General features: G+C 42.5%; 1 protein-coding gene across 11 annotated transcripts in view; it reads left to right on the forward strand.

The window, feature by feature from the left end:
- Positions 1-16,103, forward strand: part of FRMD6 (FERM domain containing 6) — a 314,363-nt gene that overhangs the window by 230,936 nt on the left and 67,324 nt on the right. The window contains exon 1 of one of the 11 annotated variants that reach the window (XM_026000700.2): positions 7,956-8,112. The exons of 9 other annotated variants lie outside the window; for them this stretch is intronic. The gene's annotated coding sequence lies outside the window, so the exon portion shown is untranslated. Of the gene's footprint in view, positions 1-7,955; positions 8,113-16,103 lie in introns of those variants that run through there. One more of the 11 variants, XM_026000699.2, reaches the window with a different exon arrangement.

Genomic DNA, 16,103 nt, shown 5'->3' on the forward strand with positions numbered 1-16,103 from the left:
AGATCCACCACTTACTTTCTTTAAGATCTTAGGCATCTGTAGGACAGGAATAATGATAGTGCCTCCCTAAAAGGGCTGTTGTGAGCATTCAATGAGGTAATACTTAAGCCTTTCAGACCAGTGGCCTGCTAGTAGAGATGGGCTAGGTTGACCCTTGAGAGTGGCAGCGTTTTAGACTGGGATGAGGGACTTGAAGAGAGACACAGAAATATGAACATTGTGGAGCACCTGGGTAGTGCAGCTGGTTGTGTCCGACTCTTGGTTTTGGCTCAGGGCCTGATCAAAGGGTCATGAAATCGATCCCTGAGTTGGGCTCTGTGATCAGCCTGGAGTCTGCTTAAGACACTCTCTCTCCCTCTGCCCCTCGCCCACCTCTCTCAAATAAATAAATCCTTAAAAAAAAATCTGAACACTTTGGTAAAAGGGAAAGGGAGCCCACCAGGGATGAATAAGAAGTTGATCAAGCATCTGTAAGTGCTCCCTGCTCAGATGTTATCTAATCAGCACAAGAAGCTGATCAAGCATCTGTAAGTGCTCCCTGCTCAGATGTTATCTAATCAGCACATTCATTAGATTTTCTTTAGTCTCCCTGGTGACTTCAAAGCAATAGGCAAGAAAATGGTGACCAAGTTTTCCTGAATATTAGGGTTGTTGGGAAAGCTTTATTAGAAGGTCAAGGAGATATGGGGCATAGACTACAGGGGAGAATACATTCAAAATAGTGAACCTAGGCTTTGAATTCCAAAGGAAAGAGAGGAAAGTGAGGCCAAAAATGGCCAATTAACTGGAAGAACTGGGAGGGTTTTGGTGACTGAAAAGTCTCAAGTCAAACAATAGCTCTGGTGGGAGAGGTAGAAGGGTAGGATGTGGCAACGGTGGGGAGGTTTCCAGTGTTCAGAGATGGAGCAGCTCCAGATGACTCAAGGAACTTCACATGGATGTGGGGGCACTGAGCAAAAGGAAGTAGGGCCATTTACTTTTCCCTTGCTCAACACAAACCATCCTGTTCCCAAGAGTATCTAGTTGGCAAGAAATTCAATAATTGTTTAACTGCTCTAGTAAAATCCCTCTAACATTCTTCTTAATTTTTTCAAAACTCTGTAGGGTGAGTCAGGTGGAAGGAAAGCTGCAAATAGAGATAAAATATACATTAAGGAATATTGATAGATATATAATATTTCTGATTATAGATTTATACTTTAAATATAAACATTATATGAATTGGGTGATACATGGTATTCCACTCAAGTCAACCAAAAGTATTAAGTGATAGATCCTTTCTCACATTACCTGGAATATCTGCCCAAAATCCATCTCAGAAAATGTTCAACTTTTTCCATTCTCATCTCAGTAACTTCTTTTTTCCACCCTCCCTCAACATACATGTGTGTATACACACATACACACACACCCCTTCTGTATACGTCATTCATGGGATTCATTCATTCAATAAATATATACCAGACACTGTTCTAGATGCTGGGGTCACAGCAGTTAGTCAGACTAGGTCTGTGTTTAGATGAGGCTTAAATTCTAAAGGGAAAGAAAGTGACAAACAAGTGAACATATTCATAATTTCAGATGAGAAAAGTGCTATGAAAAGTCATGTGATCAAATATTTTATATTGATTTGTATTTTATATGAAGTATATATATGTAAAATTATATGTTAAGTATATATCCCATTATCTCTTAAGAAATTAGGGTATAAAGGACAAAAATTATTATCCAATATAGAACTATGGGCAGAACAAAAAAATCACTGATTTGCTGATTCTATTTTTCTGTTTAAGAAATCATAAAATGTTTAATCATATGTGAATCATAAATATACAATAAAGTTTTATTTTTTAGAAGATTTTTATTTATTCATGAGAGACAGAGAGAGAGGCAGAGACATAGGCAGAGGGAGAAGCAGGCTCCCTCTGGAGAGCCTGATGCAGGACTCATTCCCAGGACCCCAGGATCATGACCTGAGCCAAAGGCAGACCTCAACCACTGAGCCACCCAGGTGCCCCACATAATAATGTTTTTAAAGGGAAGTGTGTTTAAGAAGGCCTAGCCCTACCTCTCTACCCCAAGAGTCTTACCTTCAAAGCTAGATCTAGTTAAGAGTGCTATCACCTAGTACTTTCTTCTCCAGGCCTGTCAAAACTAAGTATCTGGGTTTGAGGTCATTTGAGAACAAGCTCACAATCCTTGGTTTCTAATTTGAACTCCATGCCTAATTACCAATGTTCTTTCTTTAAAGAACTATAGCAGAAGTATCCTGTGTAGGCTAATAGAATGACATACTAGGCTACCCTTGAAAAAGAAATATATAACCAGTGCTTTGCCTATGGAAGAACTCCTTATGATTTATTCGGCATTTGGTTCCATAGGCATGCCAAACAAGAGTGAAAGTAGATGTTGTTTCTAACCTAGGATCAGGTGAGAGGAAAACAGAGAACCAAAGTGGGTGTTCACAGATATTTTTTCCCTCATATACAAGTGAGTAATACAAACAGCACATCAGGACCTTGTGTTATAACCAAAACCCCAACCACCACAGTTAGGGTGTTCCTTGGAGGCCCCACCAACAGAGACCTTTAATTTCAATGAACTTCCTGAGAAATTCCTGAGCTAGCACATCTTACCTGTGCTTTTATGCATCATTCTTTTTCAAGCAGATAAAGCTGAAAGGCACATTTGTTATGCTTAAAATCTACACAAGGTCACCAAATTAAAACAGCATGTACAGATTTCATCAACTCTCTTCATAAATGAAACTTTTGTTGGTAGCCTCAAGAAAGCCAGTATTGGCTGGGCTGTAAACCTGTGTTCTGGCAGATGGATGTTCACATCTCCTTTCTATTCTGGTTCCATATGTCTCAGGCACAAATTGGTAAGAGGTCATAAAATACTGATGAGAATTTCACTGACATCTGTAGTGTTATCATTTGTGTTTGTAAGTGACTCCTCAAGGAATATTATCTCAGATAAAGATAATCAGAGTGTGCCTGAGGCATAATTTGGAGTAACCAATCTATCACCAGATTCCTACTTCCTTTCACTGCTCATCTGTCTCCCACAATAGGGAGTGGAGGGAGTGGTCTCCCACCTCTGGGGGTAGGAGTGTTTTCCTTCAGCTTTTCAGAGAGGAATCAAGGAATCAGAGCTGAAACACTGCTCTGGGAACTTTAAGGCCCATTGTATAAACACAAATGGCACACATAATGAAGCTTCATCCTATAGGGAGCCTACCCCTTGTCTTGTCCCTTCTACTAGACATTTTTCTGTACCTATCTTCAGTCTTTAGAATGTGAAGCCCCATGCATAGAGCAGAAATGCTATTTGCACACTTAATTCCTCACAAATTTTAGTTAACAGCAGTATCCCTCAAACAAGCATGGCCTCTCTGCCACTGACTTTTCCCTCCAACACTTCAGTGCTGGGGAACCCCACCTTTTGCAGTGTGACCCTTTACTGCCCCATTTAGAGCTGCCTCTGCTCAAGTGAAGGGCCTAGCCTGGCGCACCCAGTCTTATCAAACTTTTTGTCTGGAGTATTCATGTATTTAAGCCCTCAAGGAACAGTAATGTGGTGTTTTGGTGAAACTAAAGCCATAATAGAATGGAAAGAAAAATGGTTCTTCAAATATGTCTCTTGTAAAGTTTTACATATTACATAAAGACTCCTAACTCTGGGAAACGAACTAGGGGTGGTGGAAGGGGAGGAGGGCAGGGGGTGGGGGTGAATGGGTGATGGGCACTGAGGGGGGCACTTGACGGGATGAGCACTGGGTGTTATTCTGTATGTTGGCAAATTGAACACCAATAAAAAATAAATTTATTATTAAAAAAAAAACAAACTTTGTCCCAGGATAATCAGATTATCCTGTTTTTAATATTTTCTCATCCTGTTTTTAATATTTTCTCAAAGTTTGATGGCCAAAACAGAATTCAGTTAGTTTTTTCAACTTTGTGTCTCTAAACAGAGTAAAGGTAAATCTTTCTGCATTAGAGTGCTCCATAATATATTAATCCCTGTGCTGTGCTACCCCTGCAAAATTATTTGTTCTGGTTAGGGGCTCTTGGTGCATAATAATGAGATATTATTTGATAATCAATTTTCCTGACTTGAGAATTAAAATCTCTTTTGGTATTTTTGTGTAACAAAACACAGTGATGATATACCACTGAGAATAATAAAAAGAACATTTTAAATGGAAGACCATGAGAACCAGGACTATATCACTGCACTGTTAAGTTTCCACATCTGATTCGTTTGTCTTTCAAAATAATATACATTAGCTAAATGGATATTTAAGACCTTAGGGTGGGACTTATTTAAGTGAATTTTGATTGCTTTCAAATGTATTTTGTTTTGCTTTTTAAATGGAACTTTGGTCGTTACCAAAAAAAAAAAAAAAAAAAAAAAAACCTAATTTTTTTATTATGACCTTCAGCCAGAATGGGGAACAATATTTAATTTGGAGAAGGTCTTCTTTAAAAGCCAGTATGTCAAATTACCGACTTCTTTCTTTCTCTCTCTTTTTTTTTTAAAGCTTTTATTTATTTATTCATAAGAGAGACAGAGAGGCAGAGAAATAAGCAGAGGGAGGAGCAGGTTCTCTGCAGAGAGCCCTTTATGGCACTGGATCCCAGGATGCTGGGATCATTACCTGAGCCCAAGGCAGACACTTAACCACTGAACCATCGAGGTATCCCTCTCTAAATTCTATTTCAGCATTAACACATACTGAGTCCCAAATAACCCTGAATTATATATGGAAGATGAAAAACAAGTAAATTTTTTTCTTTGAATGTACTGAACTGATCATAATTCTCAAAATACTAGTTTAATGTTTGGAAAATATTTGTAAAGGAATGTGAATTAGAGCAGTTCAATCTCTTTGCTTTTTTATTTGTGTTCTTCATGCCAAAATTGTGTAAATATGGGCCACCAAAGCTTAAGCCTCTTCAATTATAAAATGAGGCTATGGCCATCATGCTTTAAACACTACCTGCCCCCGCCCCCAGTCCTCACTCTGTGCCCCCCCTACCTGAGATGCTGTGACCCAAGGTTTCCACAACCCATGGTTCCCACATGTGTCTCCACTTAGAATAATCTGGGGATTTTTAAAACATTTTCAACCCCAGGCCACATCCCAGGCCAATTAAGTCAAATGCCTGGAACATAGTTTTTGAAAGTCCCCAGGTGATTTCAATGTGCTGCCAAGTTTGAGAACCACCACCTCAACCAACCTGTTCCTAGACAAACTTTTGTTCATCCTTCCCACCTCAGTTCACCCTTCTTATCCACACAGAGGATGTCTGATGCCCTCCTTGCAGGTCCTAGGCCTTCTCACGATTCTTCCTGCATAGTTTCATGCTGGCAAGATTTAAAGTGGATTGTGATTGTTTACTCATAGGCCTGCTTCCTCAAACTACTATAAAATCTATGAATATCTTTACTTTCAAATCCCAGAGTCTAACCCTGTGCCTGGTGTTTGGAAGTACTCAATAAATTCATGGAATGAATAACTTCTTCCAACCCCCCCCCCCCAAAATATATGTTATGTTAATATTTATATGCCATGGAAAGAGTAGTAATTTAAGATGTGCTTAATGTGATCTTTCACTGATGGGCAATGAATGTCTCATATTTAGGAAAACATCTCGTCATGCCAATGAAAATAGAACTATATCTCAACATCAAAAAGAATCATAAAATATAACTTTACCTATGAATTTGAATTCTTTACTTAACAAATGCGGGGAAACATTTCCTGTGATAAGAAATACCTAACACAACCCATCCTCTCTCAGCTCCACTTCCATCTTGAGTAGATTATGTGTTGTTTTCCAAAGCAATCCTTTCAGAATTTTATGATGTTTCAGGGGCTTATAAAATGGTTTTTAAGAGTTTTAAAGTACTTAGTTTACAAAAGGTATTATATAAGAGTACATGTTTTTTGTGGTATTCACTGTTAATATGATCATTATGATTAAAAAAATATTCACATAGTAAATTTTGCTACAATCTAATTCTAGACCATAAACCCAATCTTAAACATATGTTTTTTTTAAAAGCTGTTTAAAATATTTTTCTCCTTGGTTTACCTAATTATTTTATATTGCAGCAATGTTTCACAATCTAACAATATGTTGTTCTTTATCTGCTAGGTTCAGAAGGCCTGAAAAGAAATCAGATTTAGGAACTGTTTTCCAAGATAATAACGTCTTACTCATTTATCTTTTCATCTGAAATGCTGAACTATCTCATTAGACATAAAATTAAGGCCTTACCAACTAGTGTTCACTATGCACTCATTCTGAATGCATATAAAAGATAAAGATGAGAGAAAAGTGCAGTCCTCCACTTTTAAATGCCTACATTTTCATCAACTACTGTAGACTAATTTTTAATTTTATTCTATTAAGTACAACTAATTTAGAAGGCAATCATCGAGAGGTAGTTGTCTTCTTTTCCATATGAAGTCACGACTTGAAATCATAAGCGCAATATCCTTGGACACTGCCGCTTTGCTTTATCAGAAATAAACTATGAATGTATTATCAACTGTGAAAAAAGATCAAAGCTTCTAATATTCTATTCCAGTATCATGGCCCCCAAATTGTAAAAGCTGGGAAAGAGGCAACTATTCCAAGTTAGCTTTAGCCCTAACAAACACAAAACTGAATGTCTTTTGCCAAGCAAAGTAGGCAAACAGGCACACTGTCAATCAGCCAGCTTTACTTACTGATGTTTGGATTAAAAGAGCATTTTTTAAGCTGGCTTCTGTCAGCATAAATCCGATTTTGGATACTGTCCTTTCTCAGGTTCTCCTCTGCTGGTCTCCTCACCCATTTGTCATACCTGGAAACATACACCCTGTTATTAGTTTAGTGAGGGGCCCTGTGGGGCGTTACTGCCGCCCCTGGTCAGAGGTCACTGGGTCAGCAGTCGGCCTAAGACCTTGGGTGGGGGGGGGGGGGGAGCGGCAGCCCAGCAGGTGGGAGCGCTGTGCATCCCTGGCCTGGGAACCAGCTGGATGGAGGCTGGGGCTCTCCCTTGTCTCCAGTTCCGAGTGGCAGGTCCCAGCGGGCATAGGCTGATCCGCGAGGTGCAGCTCTTTCCCGGACCCAGCAACGAAAAGAGGCAAAGAAACCCCAGTCTCCTGATTGGACTCTTGGTGCCATAAAAAAACACTTCCAGGGGCCCCTCTGCATCACCCGTCACCTTCGGGAGCAGGCAAACAGAATTTCGGAGGGGGTCACGTAGGCTAAAACCACAGCAAACAGAGGCTGTGTCTACCTTTACAATCGCAGGGAGAGTTAGCGGGGGAGGCTTGGCTTCCAGGCGGCGCCCCCTCCATCCAGTGTAAAACCCACGAGGGCGCGGCGTCCCGAGGGGTGGGCGGGCCGGTGGGTGCGGGACAGGAGGCCGGGGGGGAAGTGAGGAGTCACGAAGCCTCCTCCGCTGGGATCGCAGCCTCTGTGAGGGGCCTGCGCTCCGCCCGCCGCTCGGAATTAGTAAGACGAGGCTCAGGCCAAACAGCCGCCCCCGCCCAGCCCAGCCCAGCCCAGCCCGACTGGGCTCGGGAGAGCGCGTTCCAGGGGAGCGGGGGCCGCGCGCCGGGGAGGACCATTCGGCCAGAGGGGGGAGCCGACAGCGTCCCCTCCCGCCTCCGTCGCGTGGGGAAAGGTCCAGATCGCAGGGGTCCACACACACCGCGCCCTTCCGCAGCTCTGCTCCTGCCTCAGGCCCCCGGAGTGGGGGTGGCGGCCTCCGCTTTCCCCGCCCCCGAGCCCCGGCACCCCTCCGCGGGACGCTTGGTTGGGTCCGGGGCGGGGCCGGCAGGGCTCCACGTGCGGCCGCAGGCTAGGCTCTCCGCTCCGCTCCCGCAGCTCGGCCGCCACCCCCGCCACCTCGGGGCGGACGTGTGGGCGGGGCCTCGGGGGCGGGGCCTCGGTGGGCGGGGCGGAGGCGGGGGGCGGGGCGGACGCGGAGCGCTCGTCTAGCTCCCGGGGCAGAGGGGCTGAGAAGAGCCGAGCTGGCGCGGCGGAGGCAGGAAGGGAGCGGGAGCTGGCGGGAGTCGGACGCCTGGCGCTCCGGGCTTTCTGCGAGGTACTAGCGGGAACTCGGCGCCTGGGGGGGGCTCCCACTCCGCCCCCCTGCCGGGCCACCGCGCCCCGGCTGCCCACTGTGCCCCCTGCCGGCCGGGCGGCGGCGGCGGCGGCCGGACGGGGCTTGGGGAGGGTTTCTGGGAGCCGAGAGCCCCGGCCAAAGCGGTGCCCCCTTCTCTGCGTCTTTCTTCGCCGCCTTCTTGCTTTCTCGGCTCTGGGCGTCGCGCACCGGGCTGGAAGGTCGCCCCTCCAGCGGCGGAGCTCGCCCACGCCGGGACGGGAGGACGGGCCCGGGGGCAGCCGAGCCCGGCGGCGGGGGAGGCGGGGAGCTCGTGGCCTCCTGTGCAGCGAGGGCGGGAGGCCGGCCGGGGCTGCGGGCTGCGCCCCGGGCTCACGGTGCCGCGCTCGGCTCCCCGGTGGTCCTCCGCGCCCTGTCCCGGGGGCTCCTGGCGGGTGCGCCCCATCGGCCGCGCCTTGGACGGGGCGCCGGGGCCAGCCCCTGGAGCCTGCGTTCCTGGGCGCTCTGCCGCCTGTTGTGCGCGCGCGGGGGCCCGGCAGCCCGGCTGCGGGAAGGGACCCGAGCGCGGCGTCTGCCCCACGGTCCCTGAAGCGTCTGGTCGGGGAGCCCGAGACTGAGCCGGGGCTCGGCGGCGCCAGAAGGGGGCCTCGGTGGGATGCGAGTCGGGGGCGCGGCCTGCAGAATTTGGGTTCCCGGAGGTGCTTGCGGCGTGCAGGCCCGGCCCGGGGCAGGGGAGACCACCAGCCTGTCCTCGAGGAGGCCCGGGAGCTGTCAGGTACGGGCCGCGTGAGACCCACAGGGCTGGAGCAGCACCTCGAGTCCCGGGACAGCATAACCTAGTGCGGAGGGCGTTTTCTTTAAGGGGATGAATAAATGGAAAGCTGTCAAAATAAGTATATTTTGAAGTTGAAATGAAAGCTGGCAGATGTTCAGGCCGTGCAGTTGTGTACTTAGCGTCCAAAGAAATATTAGCTCCCTTACACCCTTCTCGTTTTTATTTTTTTGGCAAAAATCTGTTTTGCCAAAATTTCCCCCAGGAGCTTTGCATAGCCCACAGCGGGGAAGGAAAACTTCAGCAAGCGTTCTCAGGTTGCCTTGGACTTCAAGCCTGTGCTCTGCAGCTTTTTTGGGTGTGCAGAAAAAAGTATGTGATTCTGTCTTTTTTTACCCCTCTGAGATCCGACGATGTTTGTTTATGGGTTTTACAAGCATCTATTTAAATTTAGCTTTTACGCGAAATACTCCACCGTTACCACAGGGTGTAGTTTAGGGATTAGAAAATACTGTTGGAGAAAGCTGCTAGTGGCTTCATTTTCCAAGAATGTAAGTCATTTCCTTTCTGTGATTTCAGGGAGTTGATATTTCACAGCATCAAAACTTTGTGGGGAAAATTTTCCGTAATACATCTGTCATTAAAAAGGCTTTTGACTTTTGGGTTTTTTTTTTTCCTTCTTAGAGCAGTGAGTGCATAAAGTCAGTCTCAGCATTGTTAAAGGATAAGAAGTTTTTCAGAATGCACAGCATTATGAAGAGTATTGTAGAAAGTGATTTTTAACAAGCACCAAGACTTACAGCCTGCTCGGTAGAGAGTTGGGGGAGGGGAGAAACCCCGAGGAGAGAGGCAGGAAAACAGATGCTTTTGCTGTTGTCCTTTGTAGTATAAAACTTGTAGCACTTAATCATTTTCCTTGGGTGTGGCTTTGAGAAATAAAAGTATTTTGTTAAAAATGAAGTTACTCCACAGTATGAGACAGCTGACATTTAAATGCTCTTTCAGTATGTTTGTAAACATACTGGATTTATATTCCATATTAAAATGGACCTTTGGGATCATTAGAAGAGAAGGGTCCCTGGGGGGATATCTACTATCAAGTTATCTGCAGGATATCTTCTCCAGAAAGCAGACTGACTGTAATATGAACTAATTTTCCCCCTTTTGAATTACTTGTAAAAATGCCTGAGATCTGACACTGATGGACCACAGTAATCAGCAGTTCTTGCAGAACTCAAAACATCTTAAGAGAAAGGAAATCTTTCTCTACTTCCACTCCCTCGTTTTTGGGGGACAACTGGGGTAAGCTATCAGCTTCAAGTACATAATTTGAACTTGCTGACTTAAGATGGTCTTAGCTCTCTAGGAAAACAGTAGTGCTAGCATGAAGACACTGTGTTTGAAAGCAAAGTGTCCATGTGCTAGGTAATCTTTTCTGGCAACACAATCAGTAAAAATTCATTCAGTTGGGCTAGCTGATTCCAGGGAAGTGGGGGTTGTAGAGCTTTTCTAGTTTCTGGACTTAGTTTCCACTTTTAACTACACTTATAAAGCCTTTGGCTTTCAGAACTTATGACATAATAGACTTGTGTAGCCTTTTGTGGCAGATGCTTGAAATGAAAGTTTCAAACAGAATTGTTTTTGACTGAATTGTCAAGTTCAGAGTTTAGTGTAAATGAGTCCTGTCTCACAACTTTTTGATAAAGGAATTCTTTGTAGTTTTCAACTTGGATGCTGCACATTTTGATTTCTGAGACTGAGGGTTAAAAAAAAACAAAAAAAAACCTGCAAACAATTATTTTATTACATGAAAGCCAGTACCAAGAAAAGATTAATTCAGTCCAGATGTAAAAATGTATGTGAATTTTAGATTTGGATGATCTCAACAAGTTTTCCCTTTTGTTGATGAAACTGCCTGGATCCCAGATGGCATTCACAAATTATCCCTTAGGTGGTTTTCTGAGTTCAGAACTAAATTTCAGAGGCCTTCTTTAAAGTCCTTTTAATATTGTTTTAAGTGTTCTAAAGAATATAGTGTTTTCTGTATTTATGCAGAGATGGGTTTTTCCTATTCCATGTTAATACAAACCTTATAAATACCCTGGTTTGGTAAATGAGGCCTGTGTAGGAAAGCCAGAAGTATTCAGCATTGTGTATTCTTATAGGCAAAGCATAGAATCTTTGGCTTTCATTTATGCAATTCCAGTTCTCTTTTAAAGGAAATAGAGTTTTGTGTGTTTGCAGTCTTCAGTAGAATCCTGTTGTAATACAGTTTGTGGTTTCTGATAAAGCAGTTGGTCCATATAATCCTCTACCCTGCTCCCTCACCAAGAAACAACTAACACAACCTATGAGAAAACTCCAGTCCTTTAAAAAATCTGTACTTCCAGCACTAAAGTTATAAAGGGTGTGTGTTGCACACTTAAAATTATATACTTTTAAGAAGTCTTTGATTATGTAATTACACATTTGGGAGTTTAATTACATTGTGATTGTGTATTAAACAATTGAGTGTAGGAGGGAGAAATAGAAAAGATACAATGATGGAATTTTATGCTTGGTGTGATTTTAGTTACAATGTACATTTCTTAGGGGCATCTGGGTGACTCAGTGGGTTAAGCGTCTGCCTTTGGCTCAGGTCATGATCTCAGGTTTTGGGATCAAGCCCTACTCAGTGGAGAGTCTGCTTCTCTTTCTCCCTCTCCTCTGCACCTAACCCTACTCTTGTGCATGCACGCACCCTCTCTCAAATAGATAAATAAAATCTTAAGGAAAAAAAAAGTATCTTTCCTACACACAAACAGGAAAAATAGATTGTTGGCCTCTGTAGTTAAACTTTGATATGGAGGGTAATAGAGAGGGCCTTTTGAATTGCCATTATTCTAAGGAAGAGGCTTATTTATAAAAATAAGTAAAAGTAAGTCAAAGAAATAAAGAGGAAAGAGGAAGGAGGAAGTAGACTACTGGGCATTGAGTTGCAAGGGAAATCTGAATTTAGGATGAATATTTGAAACAAGGCTGAAGAAGGGAAAACTTTTATTTGAAAGTGGAAATTAAAAAGTAAGATCTTTTTGGCTGAGAAAAAAAGGATTAATATCAAGGTGCCCTACACTATCTGTATACAACTTGATATAGTGATGTTAAGTGATATTATTATCCTGGATGGCTCGCCTGCATTTGTGTTGAATTGCTGCTTTGATGTTAAATAATGTTTAGGAACGGGATGTTTATTATTGGGTGGAACACCCCACCCTACTTATCATTTCAAAGACTGGGAACACTTTTTGTCTAAATTCTACTGACTCTACAAAACTTAATTATTCCCCCCAAATTTGTGGAAACTAGAGCCTCCTTGCCATGCTGTAGGACCAGAAGGGCTCTACAGTAGCAATGGTCATGGTTATCATAAAATTTTAACTAAAAACAAGCTATGCCTGTGCATCCAGATTATCTGATATGATTTGGTGGTGTAATTACTGCTGATGCAAGTTTGTATAATACCACTTTTTTTTAAAAGATTTTATTTATTTATTCATGACAGAGAGAGAGAGAGAGAGAGAGGCAGAGACACAGGCAGAGGGAGAGAGAGAGAAGCAGGCTCCATGCAGGGAGCCCAACGTGGGACTCGATTCCCGGTCTCCAGGATCATACCCCTGGCCGAAGGCGGCGCCAAACTGCTGGGCCACCGGGGCTGCCCATATCACTTTTTATATGGATCCAATGGAGCAGTCATGTAGTGCACTGTATTGATCAAAAAGAGATTCTAGAACACTGGGAAGGGGAAAGAAATCACTGATTTGATAAGAAAAATTTTCTCAGGAGGAGAAAAATATAGTGCCACACCAAATTCAGATGAACCAGTTATAGGCCAGAGGAGAAGGCAGTGTTGCCTGCCGCTTCCTTGGAGCTATCTGCGCCCAGCATTTTCTTCAATGCCTTTCCCCACTTGTGTGGCCCTGCCTAGCAGGGTTTAACCTCCACAGCAAGAAACTAAGAGATTTGGTCATTATCTGGTTTATTTCATTAATGTGATAACTGGATAATTCTGACCAAAAATAACTATTGAGAACCTTCAGCATTCCTAATTGATTATCCAGGAATATTTTCAGATTTTTTTTTGAGAACCCTGGTTTGACACATATTTATTATAGGACCTTGAGCAGCAATGTTTTATAGGTATATGAACACAGAAAAGCAATAATTTTATACTACCTTAGAGCTATAGTTTCATATAAAGGAGGAAATCATTATAAAAATCAAGCAAGTTCTGGATGAAGATTTTAGGAAATGAATGAAAAGCTCACTTAGCTTTAATGTGTGGTTTACATTAAATGAGTAGTTCTTTTTCTCCCCACAACTAGCAGCACTTGTCCAATTTCAGTAGATGGTTTTGGGAGTGGGGGTCCCTGTGGCTTTATTTCTTTTAACATGTTATTGAGTAATTAGATACAACCAGAAAAATGCACAGATCAGAAATATATACCACGAAGTGATCATATCCAGGCAGCCAGCATCCAAATAAAAAAAAAAAACCAACAACCAGATCATTACTTCATCTCTCCCCTGCCCCCTCTCTCCCACAGAAGCCTCTCCTTACATTTGTAATCCCTGCCCCATGGGTACCAGTGCTCTGACTTCAACTGCCACAGGTTAGTTTTAACCTGTTCTCAGACTGCATTTAAGTGCAGTCACATATAAGTTCTTTTTTTCTGTTTTCAGCTCAACATAGTGTTGTGTCCAAACTGATGTTAAGTAGCAGTTCTTTTTCCTTTTATTTCTGTGGATAAATGTATCCAGTTTATGTCCTTTTGATGGACATTTGGGTTAGTTTGGGGCTGATATTTGGGGTATGACCTTTTGATGGCTCAAGAAAAGTTGAGTACTTTGGAGTTGAGAGTATAGTCTCAAGATTAAAAGAGAAAAATACCTAAGAAATGTGAGAGAAAAAATGCAACATTACAAAAACACTCAGTCCACAGAATCCAGTGTTTCAGGGACACGGGAGTAGACCAGCTGGATATTGCCAGATTTTAACTGATCATTGGGAAGAGGGAGGAGACCTTCATTGGCAGCTAGCCTCACCATTGTTTTTATAAGTGGAGGGACTGATGCCCTGTGAGGTTGAGTGACTCAGTCTCACAGCTAAGGACAGCATCAAGAGTACAAGCTGCTTCTGACCCTCGGTCTAGTCTGGATCAGTGCTGAGCACTAAAACCTAGCCCGCTCACTATTCTGCAGTTCAAGCAGTGAGTCCACTGGCCTAAGGATAGGGTGCCCTTTTCTGATTGCCACTAAGGTATTCTGTGGCTCTGTTCAGATAGACTTAGACCTGCCCAGAGAAAACTGAGCAGGAGCCCAGTGAGACAGAATTTTACCTCCTTAATGCTGTTCTACCTCTGCTCCCATGCAGAAGTCCCTTGGGACTTCTCTTTTTTCCCTTTTCTCCTTCTCCCTGTGTTCTAGGGCTTTCCAGTGAGATGTTGGGTATTAAGTGCAAAGTAGGAGACATCTTGAGGTTCCTCCTGACTCATTCTTTCATCGATCCATAAATGATCTAGGCTGGACCCCAATTTCAAAGGACTGCTTTCTAAATATTTTCAGAATAGTTCATTCTTAGGATATTGTGAAGAATTCTTTTTTCTTTTGTTTTTTGTTTGCCTCTTCCTGCCATTATGTCCCTACCTTTTACACACTTTTCTCCTCCCTTGGACACCCTTACCCCCCTTCAAGTTATCTTTTCATAAACATCTGTGGAAACATCCTGTCTCTACCTATAACAACAGTAAAATTCTGATGCTGAAGTCTATGGCAGTCTCCAGGAAGCATTTACTGTAAAACATAGGATTATGAGCAATCTAATAGATAAAACAAAGTGCTTATAAAGAAAAACAAATGATATAAATCTTTCTTTTGTGTTTCCTTAAAGAGAAAAAGAGCATTTTTTGTGATTTAAGAAAAGGCTCAGAATTTTCACGTAGGCTCATTAGGAAGGTGAAAAACAGGTAAAATAACAGAAGTTTTACAAATGGATAGTAAATATATCCTGCTCAAATTATATACTGCTTAGAACAGCAAAAACTTAGCATGTATAATCTTAGAAAATTTTTTAAAAATGAGTTGCGTCACCATAGGATCACAACTCTGACAAGTTGATCGCCGATATTACTGCAGAAAAGAGTAGTGTGTTTCAGAAGCAACAAGGAAGAAAAGCAGGTAAGTATAACAGTAAGAACGAGGTCTTTGATATCATCTTCTGGGGCCCAGATCCAGGCTCCACTATCTTCCAGTGTGTAACCTTGAGGAAGTTACTTAATTCTCTGAACCTCCTTTTCCTTGTCTAGAAAGTGAGGGTAAAGATAGTAACTGTGCCACAGTGCTGTTTTGATTTTTAAGTGAAGTAGTACATATAAAGCAATGATATAGTCTGACTGACACATGGCAAATTGTCAAGTAATGTTAGCTGTTATTACTGAAGACAAAAAAAAAAATGTTGCATAGGATTTATAGTTTTCTTGGTAGTTCTTGAGCCTTTAATTTACCAGTAGCTCCTGAGATTTTATTATATTTTGTTTTTGATAACATTCAGCAGACAGCAAAACATAGTATTTCTCAGTTACAGATATTGGACAATCTATATCACTGCACTGAGAGTAGCTGCTGGCCTGTCTCATTGATCACTAATTGGTTGATTGATTTTCCCTAATTCTCTTTTAATTTCCAGTAGTCTCACTCAGTCTCTCAGCTTCTGCTTACTAGATAATTATTCCTTTCCAGATGCCAAAAAATAAATCTACAGATTAAAAAAATACTCTTTATGATAATGAAGATTGTGCAAAGTATTTTTAACTTAGTACCAGTGACCCATGTCTTTTGCTCTTGTACCCTATTGATTTTATGTACTTTTAAAGAAAACCACGATTATTGGTATAAAGCAATTGTTTTTTTTTTCTCATCCCCTCTTCCCCCCACCATTGGCATAGTTTATATAATGTGGGTCAGACCCCTTTATAATTTTCTCTCATGAGTTCCAAAGCTTAAGATTTTAAACTACTCATTCAATGGAAATTAATAGTCTGAAAATTTCAAAAGGAGCATTTAAGAAAAACAAACTTAAGCACATTAGAAAGACACATTTACATCTAAACAGCATAATTATAAGCCCAATCAAAATAGACACAGGATCTTCCAGAATAGTCATGAT

The sequence above is a fragment of the Vulpes vulpes genome, chromosome 6 (genome assembly GCF_048418805.1).
Source record: "Vulpes vulpes isolate BD-2025 chromosome 6, VulVul3, whole genome shotgun sequence".
Lineage (NCBI taxonomy): Eukaryota > Metazoa > Chordata > Mammalia > Carnivora > Canidae > Vulpes > Vulpes vulpes.